The 19,925-nt window shown below is 42.8% G+C and overlaps 1 protein-coding gene across 3 annotated transcripts in view; it reads right to left on the reverse strand.

Annotated features, from left to right (window-relative positions):
- Positions 1–19,925, reverse strand: part of ENTREP2 (endosomal transmembrane epsin interactor 2) — a 1,396,283-nt gene that overhangs the window by 741,547 nt on the left and 634,811 nt on the right. The window lies entirely within an intron of this gene.

The following is a 19,925-nucleotide window of genomic DNA, read 5'->3' on the forward strand; positions in this document are numbered from 1 at the left end:
ATGATTCTTCAAAATTCAATAAAAAATTATTGAAACACAGAAAATGAAGTATTTCTGCCATTTCAATTATACATGTTTTGTTATGCACATGCTTCTTTCCTTTTTGTGTATTGGAACAACACAAAAAAAAATTGTCCGGCCCATTTTTGGAGTTTTGTTTGAAACTATGGCCATTTCGTCTTCTTTTCTGTATTTTTGTGTAGTTCCAATACACTCAAAGAAAATAAACATGTGTATAACAAAACGTGTAATTGCAATAATTTTCTGGGAGAAATACTTCAATATCTGCAACAATTTCAAGGGTGCCAACACTTTTGACCATGGCTGCATATACATGTACAATATATATATATATATATATATATAATATATATATATATATATATATATATATATATATATATATATATATATATATATAATACAGACTAAAAGCTTGGACACACCTTCTCATTTAAAGATTTGTCTGTATTTTCATGACTATGAAAATTGTACACACTGAAGGCATCAAAACTATGAATTAACACATGTGGAATTACATACTTAACAAAAAGTGTGAAACAACTGAAAATATGTCTTATATTCTAGGTTCTTCAAAGTAGCCACCTTTTGCTTTGATGACTGCTTTGCACACTATTGGCATTCTAGTGATGAGCTTCAAGAGGTAGTCACTGGAAATGGTCTTCCAACAATCTTGAAGGAGTTCCCAGAGATGCTTAGCACTTGTTGGCCCTTTTGCCTTCACTCTGCGGTCCAGCTCACCACAAACCATCTCGATTGGGTTCAGGTCTGGTGACTGTGGAGGCCAGGTCATCTGGCGTAGCACCCCATCACTCTCCTTCTTGGTCAAATAGCCCTTACACAACCTGGAGGTGTGTTTGGGGTCATTGTCCTGTTGAAAAATAAATGATGGTCCAACTAAACGCAAACTGGATGGAATAGTATGCCACTGCAAGATGCTGTGGTAGCCATGCTGGTTCAGTATGCCTTCAATTTTGAATAAATCCCCAACAGTGTCACTAGCAAAGCACCCCCACACCATCACACCTCCTCCTCCATGCTTCATGGTGGGAACCAGGCATGTAGAGTCCATCCGTTCACCTTTTCTGCATCGCACAAAGACACGGTGGTTGGAACCAAAGATCTCAAATTTGGACTCATCAGACCAAAGCACAGATTTTCACTGGTCTAATGTCCATTCCTTGTGTTCTTTAGCCCAAACAAGTCTCTTCTGCTTGTTGCCTGTCCTTAGCAGTGGTTTCCCAGCAGCTATTTTACCATGAAGGCCTGCTGCACAAAGTCTCCTCTTAACAGTTGTTGAAGAGATGTGTCTGCTGCTAGAACTCTGTGTGGCATTGACCTGGTCTGTAATCTGAGCTGCTGTTAACCTGCGATTTCTGAGGCTGGTGACTCGGATAAACTTATCCTCAGAAGCAGAGGTGACTCTTGGTCTTCCTTTCCTGGAGCGGTCCTCATGTGAGCCAGTTTCTTCAAATTTGCACTCATCAGCCCGGAAGCTGCTCATGGGACGTACTTGGACGTTCCAACATGACAGCGATCCAAAATACAAAGCCAAGTCAACCTGTCATTGGCTTCAGCAGAACAAAGTGAAGGTTCTGGAATCACCATCTCAGTCTCCTGACCTCAATATCCTTGAGCCACTCTGGGGAGATCTCAAGCGCGCAGTTCATGCTAGACAGCCCAGGAATTTACAGGAACTGGAGGCTTTTTGCCAAGAAGAATGTGCAGCTTTACCATCTGAGAAATTAAAGAACCTAATCCACAGCTACCACAAAAGACTTCAAGCTGTCATTGATGTTAGAGGGGGCAATATGCGGTATTAAGAACTGGGGTATGTAAACTTTTGATCAGTGTCATTTGGATGCTTTTGGTTGTCATTAAGATTTAAAAAGAGAAACCACAGTAGTTTGACAATAAATGGCTTCACCCAACCAATAACCATGAGTGGAGAAAAAGTTTTTTTGTTATCATTCATATTTTCTGAAACAAGGCCAAGAATGAAGAAATTCTACCGGAGTATGTAAACTTTTGAGCACAACTGTATAATCAGACATCTCCATAGGGGAGTGGGGCAAGAATCCTCAACCACCCTCTCACAAGGGCACTATGTGGCACTCCTACTGTATATGGGAAATGCATATTACAGTTGTTGCAACTCTCCTGTTAGGTTTTTTCTATTTTGCTGGTCGCATGGCCTTTTTGCCTGTTTGGTCCTGCTTCACCCTTCTGGCCGTGCTGGACTTCATTGTAATTTCTACTCTTAAGCTAGCCAGGTGCTCTGTTACCTTTCTCAGTCAGTTTAGCTAGGTCTTTTGACCTTTATGTTCTATGTTGTTTGTTTGTCTTTTTACTGCTACAATTTCTGCTAGGAGGTGTCCATCTTTCTCCCAGTCCCTAGTTCTTGTAGGGATCCCTCCCTCACATCTATAGGTCTTCGTTCAGACTAGCTGAGGACTTTAGAGGGTCTGATCTCAGGATCAGGTTCCCCGTTACATCGTAGGGATCTAGCTTAGTTCTATTGTAGGGACAGATCTCCCTTCTTTCCTTAGTGCTTGTAGCCTATCATAACAACAGTTATTTTGAACAGTATGACACACTATTATGTAGGCGCTATATAGGACAATTATTTAGAACTGTGTTGTTATTGCTGGGGCCCCCTTCACACGTCCTCTTAAAAAAACATACATGTGAAACGGTCCATTTTTACATGTGTAACATCCATGTGACATCGGTGTGCACTATCCATGTGTACCATCTGGAATGGAATGCAGAATAGAAATTACAGATGTTTAGGTGTTAAAGATGTGCAAAGATAGAGATAGATAGATATGGGGTGATAGATAGATAGATAGATAGATAGATAGATAGATAAGCAGAAGATCGAGGTGCAGCAGTAGCAATATGGAAAAATTATTTTGTATGTTTCTTTTTCCCTGTATCTTGGAGTATTTTGAATAACGCTAATAGATAATATTTAAATTGATTTATAATTGTCCTATTAATATTTTGTAGTATGCATGGTGTTTGTAAAATGGAAGTTGAAAAACATTGTTTTATTGTTGTATTACTTTGGACCACTATTTAAAAAATCCTGAGGATATAACTTTGGTACATTTCCTTTTATTTCTGAAGATATTATACAGTCTATGAAAAAAATGAATGGACGCCAAATACGATGAGCAGGACTGTAGCTAGATAGCTATCTGTAAGATATGTAGTTAGTGCCTTGCGTGTGTAGTTGCCGGGGCCCGATTCGGGAAACGTCCTGGGAAGCACTGGACTATGTCGGATCTGTGTGGGAACGTTTTTCTAATAAATTGAACAATGGACAGTGTCTTGTTTTCATCTCTCTCTTTTTAGGTTTTTCAGGTTTCCCTGAACTACATTCGACCTGCATGGGTATTGTTTTGTTTTTCTGAAAAAAAAATTTGTGCATGTTTTTTTTTTTTTCAATTACTGGGTTAGTAATGGGAGTGTTTGATAGACACCTCTCCATTATTAACACTGGAGCTTGATGCCATCTGTGATTTTTGACAAATCACAGCTGACATCAAACCCAAGCCCCATTACCCCGATTGCCAATGTACCAGGGCAATTGGGAAGAGTCAGACAAAATGTAAGAATTGGCACATTTAATGTGATGCACCAATTCTGAGGATGCTGCGTTCTGGTATTTTTAGGCTGGGAAGGGCCCAATAACCATGGAACTTCCCAGCCTGATCATATAAACCCGCAGCTGTCTGCTTTACCTTCGCTGGTTATCAAAAATGGGGGGGAACCCACGTCATTTTTTTCCTTTATTTATTAGCTTAATACATGTACAGTAAGCTACTCACGCAAGGCACTAATTATATATCTCACAGATATCTATCTATCTACATATCTACAGTATCTATCTACCCCATATCTATCTATCTATCTATCCACCCCATATATATCTATATCTTTGCACATCTTTAACACCTTAACATCTGTCATCTCCATTCTGCATTCTATTTCGGTACGTGTCACACGGATGTTACACACGGATGTCACACTTTATGTAATCCGTGTGCACATGTGAGGTCTGTATTGTCATTCATGCTGCCAGGAAAAAACGAACACGTCTACATGTGGGTCACACTGACACACGTGTGGTTCACATGGACTCACGGTCTGTGTGAAAACAAGGAGGTGTGAGGCTCCCCATACATTTTAATGTGTGTGCATGTGTATGTGAAAATGGACACCACACATACAGGAAACATGGACGTGTGAAGGGGGCTTTAGGGAAAGTGTGGCATAGTAATATTTATTTTCCTTTTTTTTTTTTTTAAGTAGAAGTTCTTCTCTTGCATGTTGTGCCCAGGTACCCAAAACACTTTTCTTTTCTCATTCTGTATAAAAATAAAAAGCCACTTACTTGTATGTGTTAGACTGATCTTGGCCTTTTTTCATCTGGTAATATGTTGACATTTGTATTAGTAAACATATTTATTTGTCGCTGATTTGCTGAGAACTATAAGGGCAGGTGCAGACAACCGTGTATTCTGTCATCTGAGAAAATCGAGTTGGTTATGGAAATGACACTCCGATCAAATCCTGATCAGAGTTTGATGCGATTCTCTCAGATGAAGAGGACATGGAGAAAAAAAAATCTCCATCTTCTTCATTCAGTCAGTCCTTGGAAATCGAACTGTACTCAGATGTCATTCAAGTGAGTCAGATGTTTCCCACTCACTCATTGACTTGCATGGCCGAGTATGATCCGAATATTAGATCAAAGTCTGGCATGTAAAGATTTTTTTTCCCAGCCTGCCTCAGTCCGGGGAAAAGAATGGATGTGTGCATGGCTCCATAGAATAACATTGGGTCAGGATGCGAACCAATGTTTTGTCAGTTTGCACTCGGACTGAAAATACACTCGTCTCGTATATTTGATTGCTTATTAATACATTTGGTGTTAAGAGGATCTATTTCAAGCCTCTGATGCAAATTCCATTACATTCAACCAGATGAAGAACGCTTTATATAGTAGTTTAATTCTCATCAAAAATGGACGCAACAATGCAACTTCAGCAAACTACATAGCAACTTATCTGACACTGTGTTGTGCCTTCCATTATAATTGCAAGCCAATATCCAGATGTAAACAGAACCTATTGTCAGTTATATGTCTAGTAATTTGCAAATTTTATTTGCTTTGTAGTGTGCAGCTAGGTATAACTATGGATAAAATACAACCTTAAATGGCAGCATGGTGGCTCAGTGGTTGTCACTGTAGACTTGCAGCGCTGGGATCCTGAGTTTATATCCCCCCAAGAACAACATCTGCAAGGAGTTTGTATGTTCTCCCTGTGTTTGCATAGGATTACCCAGGTTTCCTCCTACTCTCCAAAGACATACTGGTAGGGAATCTAGATTGTGAGCCCTAATGTGGAGAGTGATGATGATGTCTGTAAAGCGCTGAGGAATTAATGGCGCTATATACAGTGGCTTGCAAAGATATTCACCCCCTTGGCTTTTTACCTATTTTTTTACATTACAACCTGTTTTTTAATATTTTTGTAATCCTATTTGTGTATGATGCATCAGCACTAAATAATCTAAGTTGGTGAAGTGAAGTGAGAAAAATATAGGAGGCAAAAATTGAATTTATGGGACAAAATAAATAAAAATTGATATGTGCATATGTATTCACCCCTTTTTCTATGAAGCCCCTAAAAATTTCTGGTGCAAGCCATTACCTTCATAAGTCACATGCTTAGTGAAAGTGCACCTATGTGCAATCTAAGTGTCACATGGTCTGTCAGTATATACACACCATTTCTCAAAGCCCACAAGGGATGTAACACCATTAAGCAAGACAACACCATGAAGTCCAAGGAGATCTCCAAACAAGTCAGGGACAAAGTTGTTGAGAAGTAAAAGTCAGGATTGGGTTATAAAAAAAACCCCAGGAGCATCATCAAATCGATTATCATCAAATGGAAAGAACATGGTGGCCTTTATGGAAGAGTGGCCAGAAAAAAAGACTTTACTTACACACAAAACCTATAAGGCTCGTTTTGAATTTGCCAAAAGACATGTGGGAGACTCCACAAATGTATGGAGGAAGGTGCTGTGGGTAGATAAGACCAAAATTAAATTTTTTGGCCATCAAGGTAAACGCTATGTCTGGCGCCAAACCAACAGCTCATCACCCCAAGAAATCATGAGCCCCAAGACCCTTTATCGTCTCTGAACAGCGTTTCTGACAGGAATTTCCTCAAACTTGGACAGATTCTGGTCGTGAGCAAACTCAGCTCCAATATGGGGTTTCTCTGATGTCAATGGGGTGTTCTCACAAGCAGATGTTGCTGAATTCGCTTCCAGCGCGTCCTCTTCTGTTCAGGACATATTCCAGACTACCCCCAAGTTGGCCACTCCACTTATTCTGTCACGTAGTTTTCAACTGTTCACTGTGAATTCCTCTGAGCACAGTAACTAAGCCCTTTCCACACCGGAGCTAGACCAATCACCAACTGTCTTCGTTGGTTGCTGGGCAAACTTCATCCTTCACTCTACTGCAGACACTACCCTTTAACAACGTGCACTGAACTTCTTATCAATACATTAACTGCTTATTCTCCTTATATACGGAAAGTATTCAGACCCTTTTAAATTTTTCACTCTTTGTTTCATTGCAGCCATTTGGTAAATTCTAAAAAGTTCATGTTTTTCTCATTAATGTACACTCTGCACCCCATCCTGACTGAAAAAAAAACAGAAATGTAGAAATTTTTGCAAATTTATTAAAAAAGAAAAACTGAAATATCACCCTCCCCATACAAATTCATCTTGCACATAATGCTGTGGATGTACAACAGCATTGGACCTAGCTGTCCAACGTGGAGTCGTAGGATTGGACACAGTGGGTATGTAAGTCGGAGAAGGAGCTACCAGGTGCCCAACTTCTTCCCTGGGTGGTAGCCAAGCAACCTCTGGAGGCGGTGTAAATGCTGGGACCGAAACCACCCACCACCCATCTTCCACAAGAGGTTCTGTCATTCTCAAGGTAGGAGCGGATACTTCCTCCGCGGCCATAGGCTCCTCAAAAGTGCAGCGTCTCAACATGTTATGGTGCAGATTCCGCGAGGGTCCCCCTGTCCCTACCGGAATAGTTGGGTCCACTCTCCTTTTCACCGTATATGAAACCGCCTCCCATCGCCCATATAACTTCCCGGATGGCCTCTTGGCCCGTGACTATCACCTGGTTACCCGGAGCATACTCATCCTTACGAATGGGGCCCGGGTTAGGGTGCACCACTTGTCTCAGGTACTCCCCCAAAACCTTGTGCACTGCTCTCAGCCGGCCGCAGTGCTCTTGCGCCCATGCAGTGGTATCTCTCGGTGGTAGCCCCATTGAATTGGGCATGTGGAGGTCCTCGATTTCCCGGCCTGCTCTCCCGAACATGAGCATATTTGGGGAGTAATCAGTGGTGCTGTGTACCCTGTGGTTATAGGCCCACATCAGTTGGGGTAAGTATTCCAGCCACCGAGCCTTTTGACTATCCTCCATCCAGAGTCCACAGCATCTGAAGCAGAGTGCAGTTAAACCGCTTACACGCCCCATTCCCTTGGGGGTAATGTGGGGTTCTGCGGGAGCTCTCGATGCCATAAAGCTGATACAGCTCAGTCATCAGGGTGCCCTGGAAGCATGCTTCCTGATCCGAATGAATTCTCTGCGGACAACCAAACACTTGTATAAAGTGTTTGCAAACCACCTCAGCGGCTGACTCTGCTGTCTGATCCCTGGTGAGTACAGCCACCGCATATTTTGTGAAATGATCTATCATGACTAGACAGTACCAGTGGCCCGAGACAGAATACCCAGTTTGTACGTAATCAATCATCAGGATCTCTAGGGGCGCAAATGTTCGAATAGTCTGAACAGGGGCCCGCTGTTCAAAACTTTTACTTAGTACGCAAGGCCGACACCTGAAACATTCCTCAGTTATCATGTCTTTCAAGTCAGGGCGATATATACCAGGTGCTGGAGCCACCTATATGTCTTATCGCTCCCAAAATGGGCGCTCCTCTCATGGGCCTCCCGGGAAGCCGCAGGCCCCAAAGACATGGGAATAACTATCTGCTGTCAGTATTGCAATTCCTATTGTAAGTAAACAGCTAGACACAACAGCCCCTTTGTAACAATCAACTTATCCCACTGCCTCAGCAGCTTCTGGCCTTCTGGGGACAGGCGAGCTTGCTCTTCCGCCCGTGGCTTGACCTTGATCCGGACCCACTCCTTCACTCTCCAAAGGTCCAGACAGTCATCCTGAATTTTTTTCCAATCAGCCAAAGTTTTCCCTAACACCATCAGCATCCAGGAAGCCATCCCACTTGAATGTACCAAATTTTGGAATGTAGGTAACCGGCTGAAATTTGGGGTTTCAGTGTCCTCCAGCTCTTTATTGACATGGCAGCCTCCAAGGACGCAGGGGTTTCATATACTGCCAAAGCATCTTTCAACCTTTCAGTAAGGCCCTCGCAAAATTGGCTTCTAAGGGCTGAGTCATTCCATTTAGAATCCGTTGCCCATCTACGGAATTCAGAACTGAAAGACTCCACTGACCGATTCCACTGCTGGAGGGTGACGTAACCTAGACTCAGCCGAGCCGACTCGGTCAGAATCATCATAGATGAGGGCCAGGGCCCTAAAAATCCTATCCATAGACTGGAGATAAACCAAATCCTGCGGTAAAGAAAAAGTCCAAGATTGCGGATCTCCCTGCAGGAGTGAGGGAGATACTAAGTGCAACACAAAGGGAAGAGGGGAATGGAGCCCAGACTCTATGGAAAGGGGGGAGTGGAGACCTCCTAGGCTGATCTGATATCACCCTGTCTCCCCTACCATCCTATATTGGTTCTTCACCAATCGCCACATAGGAACCTACCCCTGTATTTCACTAGCGCTTGGCCCTGGATAGGGAAGGGGGAATGAGCTGTAGTCGATCCCCATTAACAATTAAAGACCACAAAGGAGGCGAACACGGGGAAAAGTAGCTTAGCTTGAGCCGACTTCAGAGAGATAACTCCAAGCGTCCTCCTCGCAACAGAGAAGTAGAAAGCAGTCTGAAATAGCTCCAAGTGTTCACAAGGAATCATATGAATATCACCGGCACCTTCCTGCTGCAAAGTGAAACTATTTAAACACCCAGGCCAGGGTGTCAATCAGCAGGAAGGAGGTAGCCACTGGGTCCTAGAGTGAAACAGCTAAGAAGGTGTCTGTAATGCCAAACGAAGAGATCTTCTGCAACCAACTGCAGGGTGACTGTCTGTCACATGTGACACACCAGTGACAATACTACACAGTGGGTATCGCAGTTAAGGAATTCTTGGATTTAATGAAGATCTCCTTGAGAAGATTGAAAACTTTTTGTTTTGTCTGCAGCAAAGGCACACATTTTACATCAGTTTCCATTACACTTGAAAAAAACCTTTGGGTTTTAATTAGTGATGAGTGAACGTGCTCGCTACTGCTTGGTACTTGCCAGAGCATCACTGTTCCCAACGAGCTAGGCGAGTATTTCCGGGTTGCTCGGACGGGAATTCTGGTACCCTCCCTGAATGTTTGGCGCTCTTTAGAGAGCCAATGAACATGCAGGGATTGCCTGCCATGCACTGTAAAAACGTAGCCATGTAGGTTCTGGGCATTACAGTGATTGGCTGGCCACACAGCATCATCAGGTGTATATAAGACCGGGCACCGCCATGCTCGTGAGTCTACCCCAGAATCAGGCAGAGTAGGGAAAGCTGCTGCTGCGTCAGGGAGAGATTTGCTTCTTCATAGTTAGTATAGGTATTTCACAACATATATATATATATATATATATATATATATATATATATATATATATATAAAGTACAGACCAAAAGTTTGGACACACCTTCTCATTTAAAGATTTTTCTGCATTTTCATGACTATGAACATTGTACATTCACACTGAAGGCATCAAAACTATGAATTAACACATGTGGAATTATATACTTAACAAAAAAGTGTGAAACAACTGAAAATATGTCTTATATTCTAGGTTCTTCAAAGTAGTCACATCTTGTCGCTCGACATTCCTGTCCCAACTAAGAGATGACCGCAGAACACCACTATTGAACACAGAGCAGTGTGAAAAGGTTATTAGTTAGACAGCAGATAATGCTTCCAGTCACTTTGCCAATATCACCACCACCCGGTCTTCCACACAGTCAAGTCTTAGTAGCCGTGAGTCTGGACCGCATATTGCTCACCCTGATCCTCCTTCCTCCCACCATGCTGAGTGCCTGGAGACAACTGATCCCACACTTGGACACTGAGTAGAGCTGTTCACTTTTCCATTTGTAGATTCGGGCCTCTCGCCAAGCCAGCTTCAAGCGAGTCAAGAGGAGAACGCGTGTAGAGATGTCCAAATATTGGAGCAGCCGCGGTCACATGAAGGCAACGGTGGGAAAGTGCAATTACTATCGCAAGAAGTGGATGATGATGATGATGATGAGACACAATTGCTAGAAAGTCAGGAGGAGGCCAGGGTACGGAAGTGGAAGACGAGGTGGTGGATGATAGAGTAATTGACCTAACCTGGCAGGGGGACATACAGAGCGAGGACAGCAGCACACAGGGGGAGAGAGACGTAGCACTACAACAGGCAGGAAGAAGTAGCGTGGTGACCGCAGACACAAGGTGGGAAAGCGTTCCTCATGACACCAACACAACGGAAGTTGCCAGTACAACTGTTAGGTCTTCCCGAGTCTGGTTATTTTTTAAATACTCTGCAGATAACCCCAAAAAGGCCATTTGCACCACCTGCCAGGCCAGCATCAGCAGGAGTAGGAAAACTAGCAGCCTGATCACCACTAGCATGATCAGGCACATGGCAGCAAAGCACCGGATGGAAGCTTTCCGCAACCTGATGGCAGCGGCAGTCCCTCGGTACTCTATCCCCAACCACCACTATTTCTCCCGGTGTGCCATCCCCACATTACACAAGCATGTGTCCCACAACATTAGATATGCCCTCAACAACGCAGTTACTGGGAAAGTCCACCTAACCACGGACACGTGGACAAGTGCTTGTGGGCAGGGACGGTACATCTCGCTAACGGCACACTGGGTTAATATAGTGGAAGCAGGGACCCAGTCGGACCTTGGGATGGAACATGTCCTCCCAACGCCGAGGATTGCGGGCCCTGGGTCAATCAGGGTTGCCCACACAATCTATAGCTCCTGCACCTCCTCCTCTTCAGCCTCCATCTCCATCAGTCGCAAGCTGGAAGCACTGCAGCACTGCCTCAGCCAAGCGGCAACAGGCTGTGCTGAAGCTAATATGCTTAGGTGACAAACAGCACAGCGCTGAAGAGTTGTTGACAGCTCTGAAACAGCAGGCATATCTGTGGCTGACACCGCTGTACCTACAGCCAGGCATAGTCTTGTGTGACAATGGCCGTAAGCTGGTGTCGGCTCTGAGGCGTGGCGAGCTCACACACGTACCATGCCATGCCCATGTGCTTAACCTTGTGGTTCAGTAGTTTCTCAAAACCTACCCGGATCTGTCGGATCTGCTTGTAAAGTATACCGACTGTGTGCCCATTTTAGAAAGTCAGCTACAGCTTCCGCCGCCCTTGCCGTGCTTCAGCAGCATTTGCAGCTTCCAGCTCACCGACTGATCTGCGATGTCCCCACGCATTGGAACTCTACATTGCAGATGTTGGGAAGGATTTGTGAGCAGAAGAGAGCATTACTACCAGCATCAACAAGGCAGTCTGTATTCAGGTCAGATTCCACACATAAGACCTCAGTAGTGGACATGGATGTCAGACATATGTACCATCTACCAAAACTTTGAGGACTCCACCAAGATGGTGAGTGGAGATGACACCATAATTACCATCACATCCCACTTCTCTGTCTTCTGAAACGCTCTCTGCTCACAGTTAAAGAGGATTCATTGCAGGCGGATCATGATGAGATGGAGCAAGGAACCATAGAGAGTGATTACACACAGCCCAGCCTCATCTCATCCCAAGGTGGATTGGATGACAATGAGGAAGAGGAGGAAGAACAGGAGCTAGTTTCCTGTGATATAGACGGTACTACGTGCACAACTGTCATACCGTTTGTTCAGCGTGGATGGCCTGAGGACAGGGAGGAGGAGGAAGAGGAGGAGGATGAGGAGGAGAGCATCGTCAGTCGTCCTCTTGGTGAGGACACGGAAGTCTTGCCTCTTTGCAGTCTGGCACACATGGCTGAGTTTATATTACGCTGCCTTTCCCATGACCCTTGCATTGTTCAAATTTTGGGTGACAGTCATTATTGGTTGGTGACACTTCTAGACCCACGCTACAAGGAGAACTTTCTGTCTCTTATTCCCTTGCAGGACAGGCCTAATAAAATGATGCAGTACGAGAAGGCCTTTGTTGTGGAACTATTAAAAAAATTCCCATCTGAAAACGCTGGCGGCAGAGGTCACAGTTCATTGGACAACCAAGGAGTACAGGCGAGAGAGACACAAATGCAGTCGAGCAGAGGCAGAGGACCACTGTCAAAGTTCTGGGACAGTTTTCTCAGACTCTCCCATCGCAAAATCCGTGATGCACAGGGTACTCTCTCAAGGAAGTAAAAGTTCTGGAAGATGGTGAGGGAGTACCTTGCCGACCATACCAACGTCCACCGTGATTCCTCTGTGCCTAATAATTATTGGGTATCCAAGCTGGACATGTGGCATGAACTGTCTCTCTACGCCTTGGAGGTCCTGGCCTGCCCTGCCGCTAGCATTTTGTCAGAGCGGGTTTTTAGTGCCGCCAGTGGAATTACAACCGATAGGCGCATCCACCTGTCAACTAAAAATGCTGACAGGCTGACTTTTATAAAAATGAACAAGGGCTGGATTGGGCCAGACTTCTCAACACCACCGAATGATAGCAGCGTAACATAAACTCAAATATAGTGTCTTTTTTTGGGGCGGTCTAACTGTATTCCCATGCACCTCTGTCTTCACACCCACACATGTGCTGATTTTGTCTATTTGCTCTTGTCCTCCTACTTCTCCGCATCCTCATCCTCCACCACCATATCACCACCATGTGTACCATATCAACATATGTACGTCTCTTGCAAGGGGCATTGGAGTTCCTCCAAATTTTTGGCAACCGTTGCTTCACAATATAGGCAAACAGTATGAGAGAGACACTACCTAATAATGGGAGCATTTTTTGCAGGAGGCCCTCCGACCTCTACGTTTCTTGCAAAGGGCATTTGAGTTTCTCCAAATTTTTGGCAGCCGTTGCTTCACTGCATAGGCAAACAGTATGGGAGACTCACTCCCTAATTTTGGAAGCATTTTTTGCAGGAGGCCCTCCGACTAGTGATGAGTGAGTATATTCGGTTAACCCTTTCGGCGAGTATGCTCGGGCGAGTACCGAGTATCTTCAGTGTGCTCGGTGATATGTTTGAATCACTTCCATGTGCATGATTTGCCACTGTTTGACAGCTTTAATACATGTGAGGAATGCTTAAGAAAAAAGGTTGTTAACTTTAAACAAAGTGAAAAGGTTAAAAGATTAAATACTCCTTAACATTGGTATAAAGTCTTTTTTCAAAGCTGAATAAGTGTGCTACAAATTATGTTTGTTTAGTTGCTAAATTACCAGATCACAAAGAGTTTAAAGGGAAACCGACAGCTGATTGCTGTTGCCCGATCCATGGCATCAATTATCAGGCAGTGGCTACACAATTCCAGCCATATATATTTAACTCTGAAACGCTGCCACATTTCAGAGAAGATCACAGCTTGATAGCCACCGTAGACTGAGTCATACGAGAGACTAATCAGACAAGTTGGTCCCCAGCCCAGCTGCTTCTTGCTGCCCTCTGTTCTGGATTGACAAGCCTCTCCTTGTATGCATGTACACGAGAGACCTATCACTCAAGAGCAGCGGTGGGGAGAAGTTTCTGGGGAACTCGCTGTCCGATTAGTCTCCCGCTTGGTACCTGGCAGCTATTAATCTATGTTTTTCTCTGAAATTATGCAGTATTTCAGAGTTAAACATATGTGGCTGAAGTCATGCAACCATGATCTGATATATGCTGCCTGTGGATCGGGCAGCATGGATCAGCAGTCAGGTTCCCTTTAAGTAACATAAATAAACTCAATCCTAGTGGCCTCAGGCTTGATTATCTCTTGCCATTATTATGACATATCTCATATGTTCAATAGGAATTCTTTCTTGCTCAAACAGTACCTTCTGGGTACTGCACTAAGCTGCTGCACAAGGGTGTAAAAGAAAGCTGTTATATTTCTTAAAAAGTCCGCCTCACAATGATTATCAAGCGATGAATCCAAATATATGAATTTTTTTATATATTCTGTAGACATTGCAATGTAGTGTTTGATTGACCAATGGATCCCTTGCTCAGTTTAGTCTTCTATAAGAATAATTTGTCTACTTTTTTATAAACATATAATGTGTACAACATGAAAGATGATAAAAGACAACCATTGAAGAAGCGGCTTATCTCCCCTGAAAACAAAAGGACTGTCTTTAAATATCTAATCCTTCTCTCTCCTGACTAGAGTTGAGCGTTGTTCGATTCGAACTGTTCGCCAATCTCAAATTCGAGCTGTTTTGGGCGGTGTTCGAGCCGTTCGGCGAACACGAACGATTTGAGAAAAATTCGGCTGTTCGAGGTTATGTTCGATAACTGTTCGTCCACCAAAATCATAACTGGATTTTTTCGCAGTAATGATGAAAATTAATGTTAATACGCAGTTTGAGTGTACAGCGGGGTGGGGGGAGGGGAAGAGGATGGATCTCTGCAGGAATAATGAAGATCTCCATTTTTTTTTCTCTTTCCCGCATTTACAGTGGGGAGGTGCAATCTGTCAGACTATCAGCAGCGCACACACGGAGCGAAGTGCTTTTTTTCACACAAGCAAGGGCATGTGTCATCGGCAGTGTATGTCACATGTCCTTGCCCTATAAGACCCAGCCATTTTCCCCGTCGCCACCATTTTCTCACTGCTGCAGCTGCGTGTTAGACGGCACCGCTGTTGCTGTGTGCGCTATACCTTGTTAATTTCAAGCCAATTTTCGCACAAATCTACAGATAGCTTGGGAGTAGGGAATAGTTGTGATTGCAGTCCTTTTAAGGACTAGGTTACAGCATTTCCTACGACTTTTATCAGGCAGGTCTGTGCTCTTAAATAGATAGATTGTGGGAGTAAAGACTAATTGTAATTGCAGTCCTTTTCAGGACTAGGTTACATCAGTTCCTATCAGTTTTTGCCAGGCAGGTCTGTGCCAGTGCTGTGCAAGTTTTTTTCACAGCATTTGGCTGAATCTAGCAAAGCTAATCCTTTTTGGCCTATTGAAGAGTGTGTTAGTCAGTGGAGTAGCCTATCTGTGTTGCAAGATATACCATCTGTGTATAGAATACCAATTTTTTTACTGCACCTAGTGAAGTAAAATCTTTTGGGCATAGCATCATTCTATTAGTCCATCTATACTGACCTCCATCAGGTTGCAAATTGAATATAATTTTTTTCTGCATCTAGCTCTGAAAAAATATTTGGCCTTCTAGCAGTGTGTGGGACTTTCTCTATTAGTCCATCTATACTGACCTCCATCAGGTTGCAAATTAAAAATTATTTTTTGTCTGCATCTAGCTCTGAAAAAATATTTGGCCTTCTAGCAGTGTGTGGGACTTTCTCTATTAGTCCATCTATGCTGACCTCCATCAGGCTGCAAATTAAAAATAATTTTTATCTGCATCTACCTCTGAAAAAATATTTGGCCTTCTAGCTGTGTGTGGGACTTGTTCTATTAGTCCATCTATACTGACCTCCATCAGGTTGCAAACTGAATATAATTTTTTTCTGCATCTAGCTCTGAAAAAATATTTGGCCTTCTAGCAGTGTGTGGGACTTTCTCTACTAGTCCATCTATACTGACCTCCATCAGGTTGCAAATTAAAAATAATTTTTATCTGCATCTAGCTCTGAAAAAAAATTTGGCCTTCTAGCGGTGTGTGGGACTTTCTCTATTAGTCCATCTATACTGACCTCCATCAGGTTGCAAATTATTATATAATTTTTTGTCTGCATCTAGCTCTGAAAAAATATTTGGCCTTCTAGCAGTGTGTGGGACTTTCTCTATTAGTCCATCTATACTGACCTCCATCAGGTTGCAAATTCAAAATAATTTTTTGTCTGCATCTAGCTCTGAAAAAATATTTGGCCTTCTAGCAGTGTGTGGGACTTGTTCTATTAGTCCATCTATACTGACCTCCATCAGGTTGCAAACTGAATATAATTTTTTTCTGCATCTAGCTCTGAAAAAATATTTGGCCTTCTAGCAGTGTGTGGGACTTTCTCTATTAGTCCATCTATACTGACCTCCATCAGGTTGCAAATTAAAAATAATTTTTATCTGCATCTAGCTCTGAAAAAATATTTGGCCTTCTAGCAGTGTGTAGGACTTTCTCTATTAGTCCATCTATACTGACCTCCATCAGGTTGCAAATTAAAAATAATTTTTTGTCTGCATCTAGCTCTGAAAAAATATTTGGCCTTCTAGCAGTGTGTGGGACTTTCTCTATTAGTCCATCTATACTGACCTCCATCAGGTTGCAAATTCAAAATAATTTTTTGTCTGCATCTAGCTCTGAAAAAATATTTGGCCTTCTAGCAGTGTGTGGGACTTTCTCTATTAGTCCATCTATACTGACCTCCATCAGGCTGCAAATTAAAAATAATTTTTATCTGCATCTACCTCTGAAAAAATATTTGGCCTTCTAGCTGTGTGTGGGACTTGTTCTATTAGTCCATCTATACTGACCTCCATCAGGTTGCAAACTGAATATAATTTTTTTCTGCATCTAGCTCTGAAAAAATATTTGGACTTCTAGCAGTGTGTGGGACTTTCTCTATTAGTCCATCTATACTGACCTCCATCAGGTTGCAAATTAAAAATAATTTTTATCTGCATCTAGCTCTGAAAAAAAATTTGGCCTTCTAGCGGTGTGTGGGACTTTTTCTATTAGTCCATCTATACTGACCTCCATCAGGTTGCAAATTCAAAATAATTTTTTGTCTGCATCTAGCTCTGAAAAAATATTTGGCCTTCTAGCCGTGTGTGGGACTTTCTCTATTAGTCCATCTATACTGACCTCCATCAGGCTGCAAATTAAAAATAATTTTTATCTGCATCTAGCTCTGAAAAAATATTTGGCCTTCTAGCAGTGTGTGGGACTTTCTCTATAAGTCCATCTATACTGACCTCCATCAGGTTGCAAATTAAAAATTATTTTTTGTCTGCATCTAGCTCTGAAAAAATATTTGGCCTTCTAGCAGTGTGTGGGACTTTCTCTATTAGTCCATCTATACTGACCTCCATCAGGCTGCAAATTAAAAATAATTTTTATCTGCATCTACCTCTGAAAAAATATTTGGCCTTCTAGCTGTGTGTGGGACTTGTTCTATTAGTCCATCTATACTGACCTCCATCAGGTTGCAAACTGAATATAATTTTTTTCTGCATCTAGCTCTGAAAAAATATTTGGCCTTCTAGCTGTGTGTGGTACTTTCTCTATTAGTCCATCTATACTGACCTCCATCAGGTTGCAAATTAAAAATAATTTTTATCTGCATCTAGCTCTGAAAAAAAATTTGGCCTTCTAGCAGTGTGTGGGACTTTCTCTATTAGTCCATCTATACTGACCTCCATCAGGTTGCAAATTAAAAATAATTTTTTGTCTGCATCTAGCTCTGAAAAAATATTTGGCCTTCTAGCAGTGTGTGGGGCTTTCTCTATTAGTCCATCTATACTGACCTCCATCAGGTTGCAAATTCAAAATAATTTTTTGTCTGCATCTAGCTCTGAAAAAATATTTGGCCTTCTAGCAGTGTGTGGGACTTTCTCTATTAGTCCATCTATACTGACCTCCATCAGGTTGCAAATTCAAAATATTTTTTTGTCTGCATCTAGCTCTGAAAAAATATTTGGCCTTCTAGCAGTGTGTGGGACTTTCTCTATTAGTCCATCTATACTGACCTCCATCAGGCTGCAAATTAAAAATAATTTTTATCTGCATCTACCTCTGAAAAAATATTTGGCCTTCTAGCTGTGTGTGGGACTTGTTCTATTAGTCCATCTATACTGACCTCCATCAGGTTGCAAACTGAATATAATTATTTTCTGCATCTAGCTCTGAAAAAATATTTGGCCTTCTAGCAGTGTGTGGGACTTTCTCTATTAGTCCATCTATATTGACCTCCATCAGGTTGCAAATTAAAAATAATTTATATCTGCATCTAACTCTGAAAAAATATTTGGCCTTCTAGCAGTGTGTGGGACTTTCTCTATTAGTCCATCTATACTGACCTCCATCAGGTTGCAAATTAAAAATAATTTTTTGTCTGCATCTAGCTCTGAAAAAATATTTGGCCTTCTAGCAGTGTGTGGGACTTTCTCTATTAGAACATTTATACTGACCTCCATCAGGTTGCAAGCTGAATATATTTTTTTTCTGCATCTACCTCTGAAAAAATATTGGGCTTCTAGCTGTGTGTGGGACTTGTTCTATTAATCCATCTATACAGACCTCCATCAGGTTGCAAACTGAATATAATTTTTTTCTGCATCTACCTCTGAAAAAATATTTGGGCTTCTAGCTGTGTGTGGGACTTGTTCTATTAGTCCATCTATACTGACCTCCATCAGGTTGCAAATTGAATATAATTTTATCCTGCATCTAACCCAGCCAATAGTTTTGGCCTAATACCACAGTTTGGCCACTCAGCTCTGCTCGGTTCCCATCCATTGTTTTTTTGTGCAAACAACTCCAGAGTTGTGAATTAGTTAACCACCAAAATGAGTGGAAAAAGGCCTGCTGCTGGTGGAAAGGGGAATAGGCCTGTTGGGAAGGGGAAAAAAGGTTGTGTCCGTGGGGTAGGTGTTAAAGCAATAGTAACAGCTGCAGAAGAAAGACCATCTTCCAGCCAAACTAAAATGTCTACTTCTTTTAGCGGACAATGCGATAAGATCCCTTTCTTACGGCCACGCCAATCGCTACAAATTCCAGATGAGGCACAAAAACAGCAGGTGCTTCAACGGATATCAAGTGCTCCTTTAAGTGGGCTCTCCTCCACATCAACTTCAACATCACAAATACTCCAGTCCTCAAAGGTGTCACCCCAATCGCACTTGCTTCCTCCCAGCTCCCAAATCTCCAGCTGCCCGTCTGAGTATGAGGTAGAACAGATGGTTGAGTCTGCAGAGCTGTTTACTCATACTATAGCCTGGGAATCAGAGGTCGACTCCAGCGCTTCTGTGAATCCAGACGAGGAAATGATCTGCACTGATGCCCAGAATCTTTATGAGTCGGATCCAGGACCAGACGCAGTGGGTTCTGACCATAATGTAGACCCTCATTCCCAAACTGTAACTCCTGTTGGAGCAGACAATGAGGAAGACGATGATGAGACTCAAATACCTGATTGGAGCGACAACTTTAGTTTTTTGTCAGGGCAGGAACAGGTTGGCTCTGAGGACGACGGGTGTGATAACGCACAGGGTGATGATGATGAGGTTGGAGATCCCACTTACTGTCAACCCACAGTCAGCCAAGAGATGAGGTCAGCAGAGGAGGTGGAGGAAGATGCTAGTGACGACGAGGTCAGGTTGCGCCTTCCTGGACAGAGACGTAGTACTGGAAGCACGTCAACAACTGCATCCTCAAACACAACTCTGCCTCTCACCACAAGTCGTGGTGGCTCTTCAGGTCGCATGGGTGCTAAGCCTTGCATAGCCTGGGCATTTTTTCAGATCGATAAAGATGACCCAACTCGTGTTATCTGTAACATTTTTCAGCAAAAGCTAAGTAGAGGCCA

The sequence above is a fragment of the Phyllobates terribilis genome, unplaced genomic scaffold (assembly GCF_046119375.1).
Source record: "Phyllobates terribilis strain yellow unplaced genomic scaffold, ASM4611937v1 Scaffold_11__3_contigs__length_659146591, whole genome shotgun sequence".
Lineage (NCBI taxonomy): Eukaryota > Metazoa > Chordata > Amphibia > Anura > Dendrobatidae > Phyllobates > Phyllobates terribilis.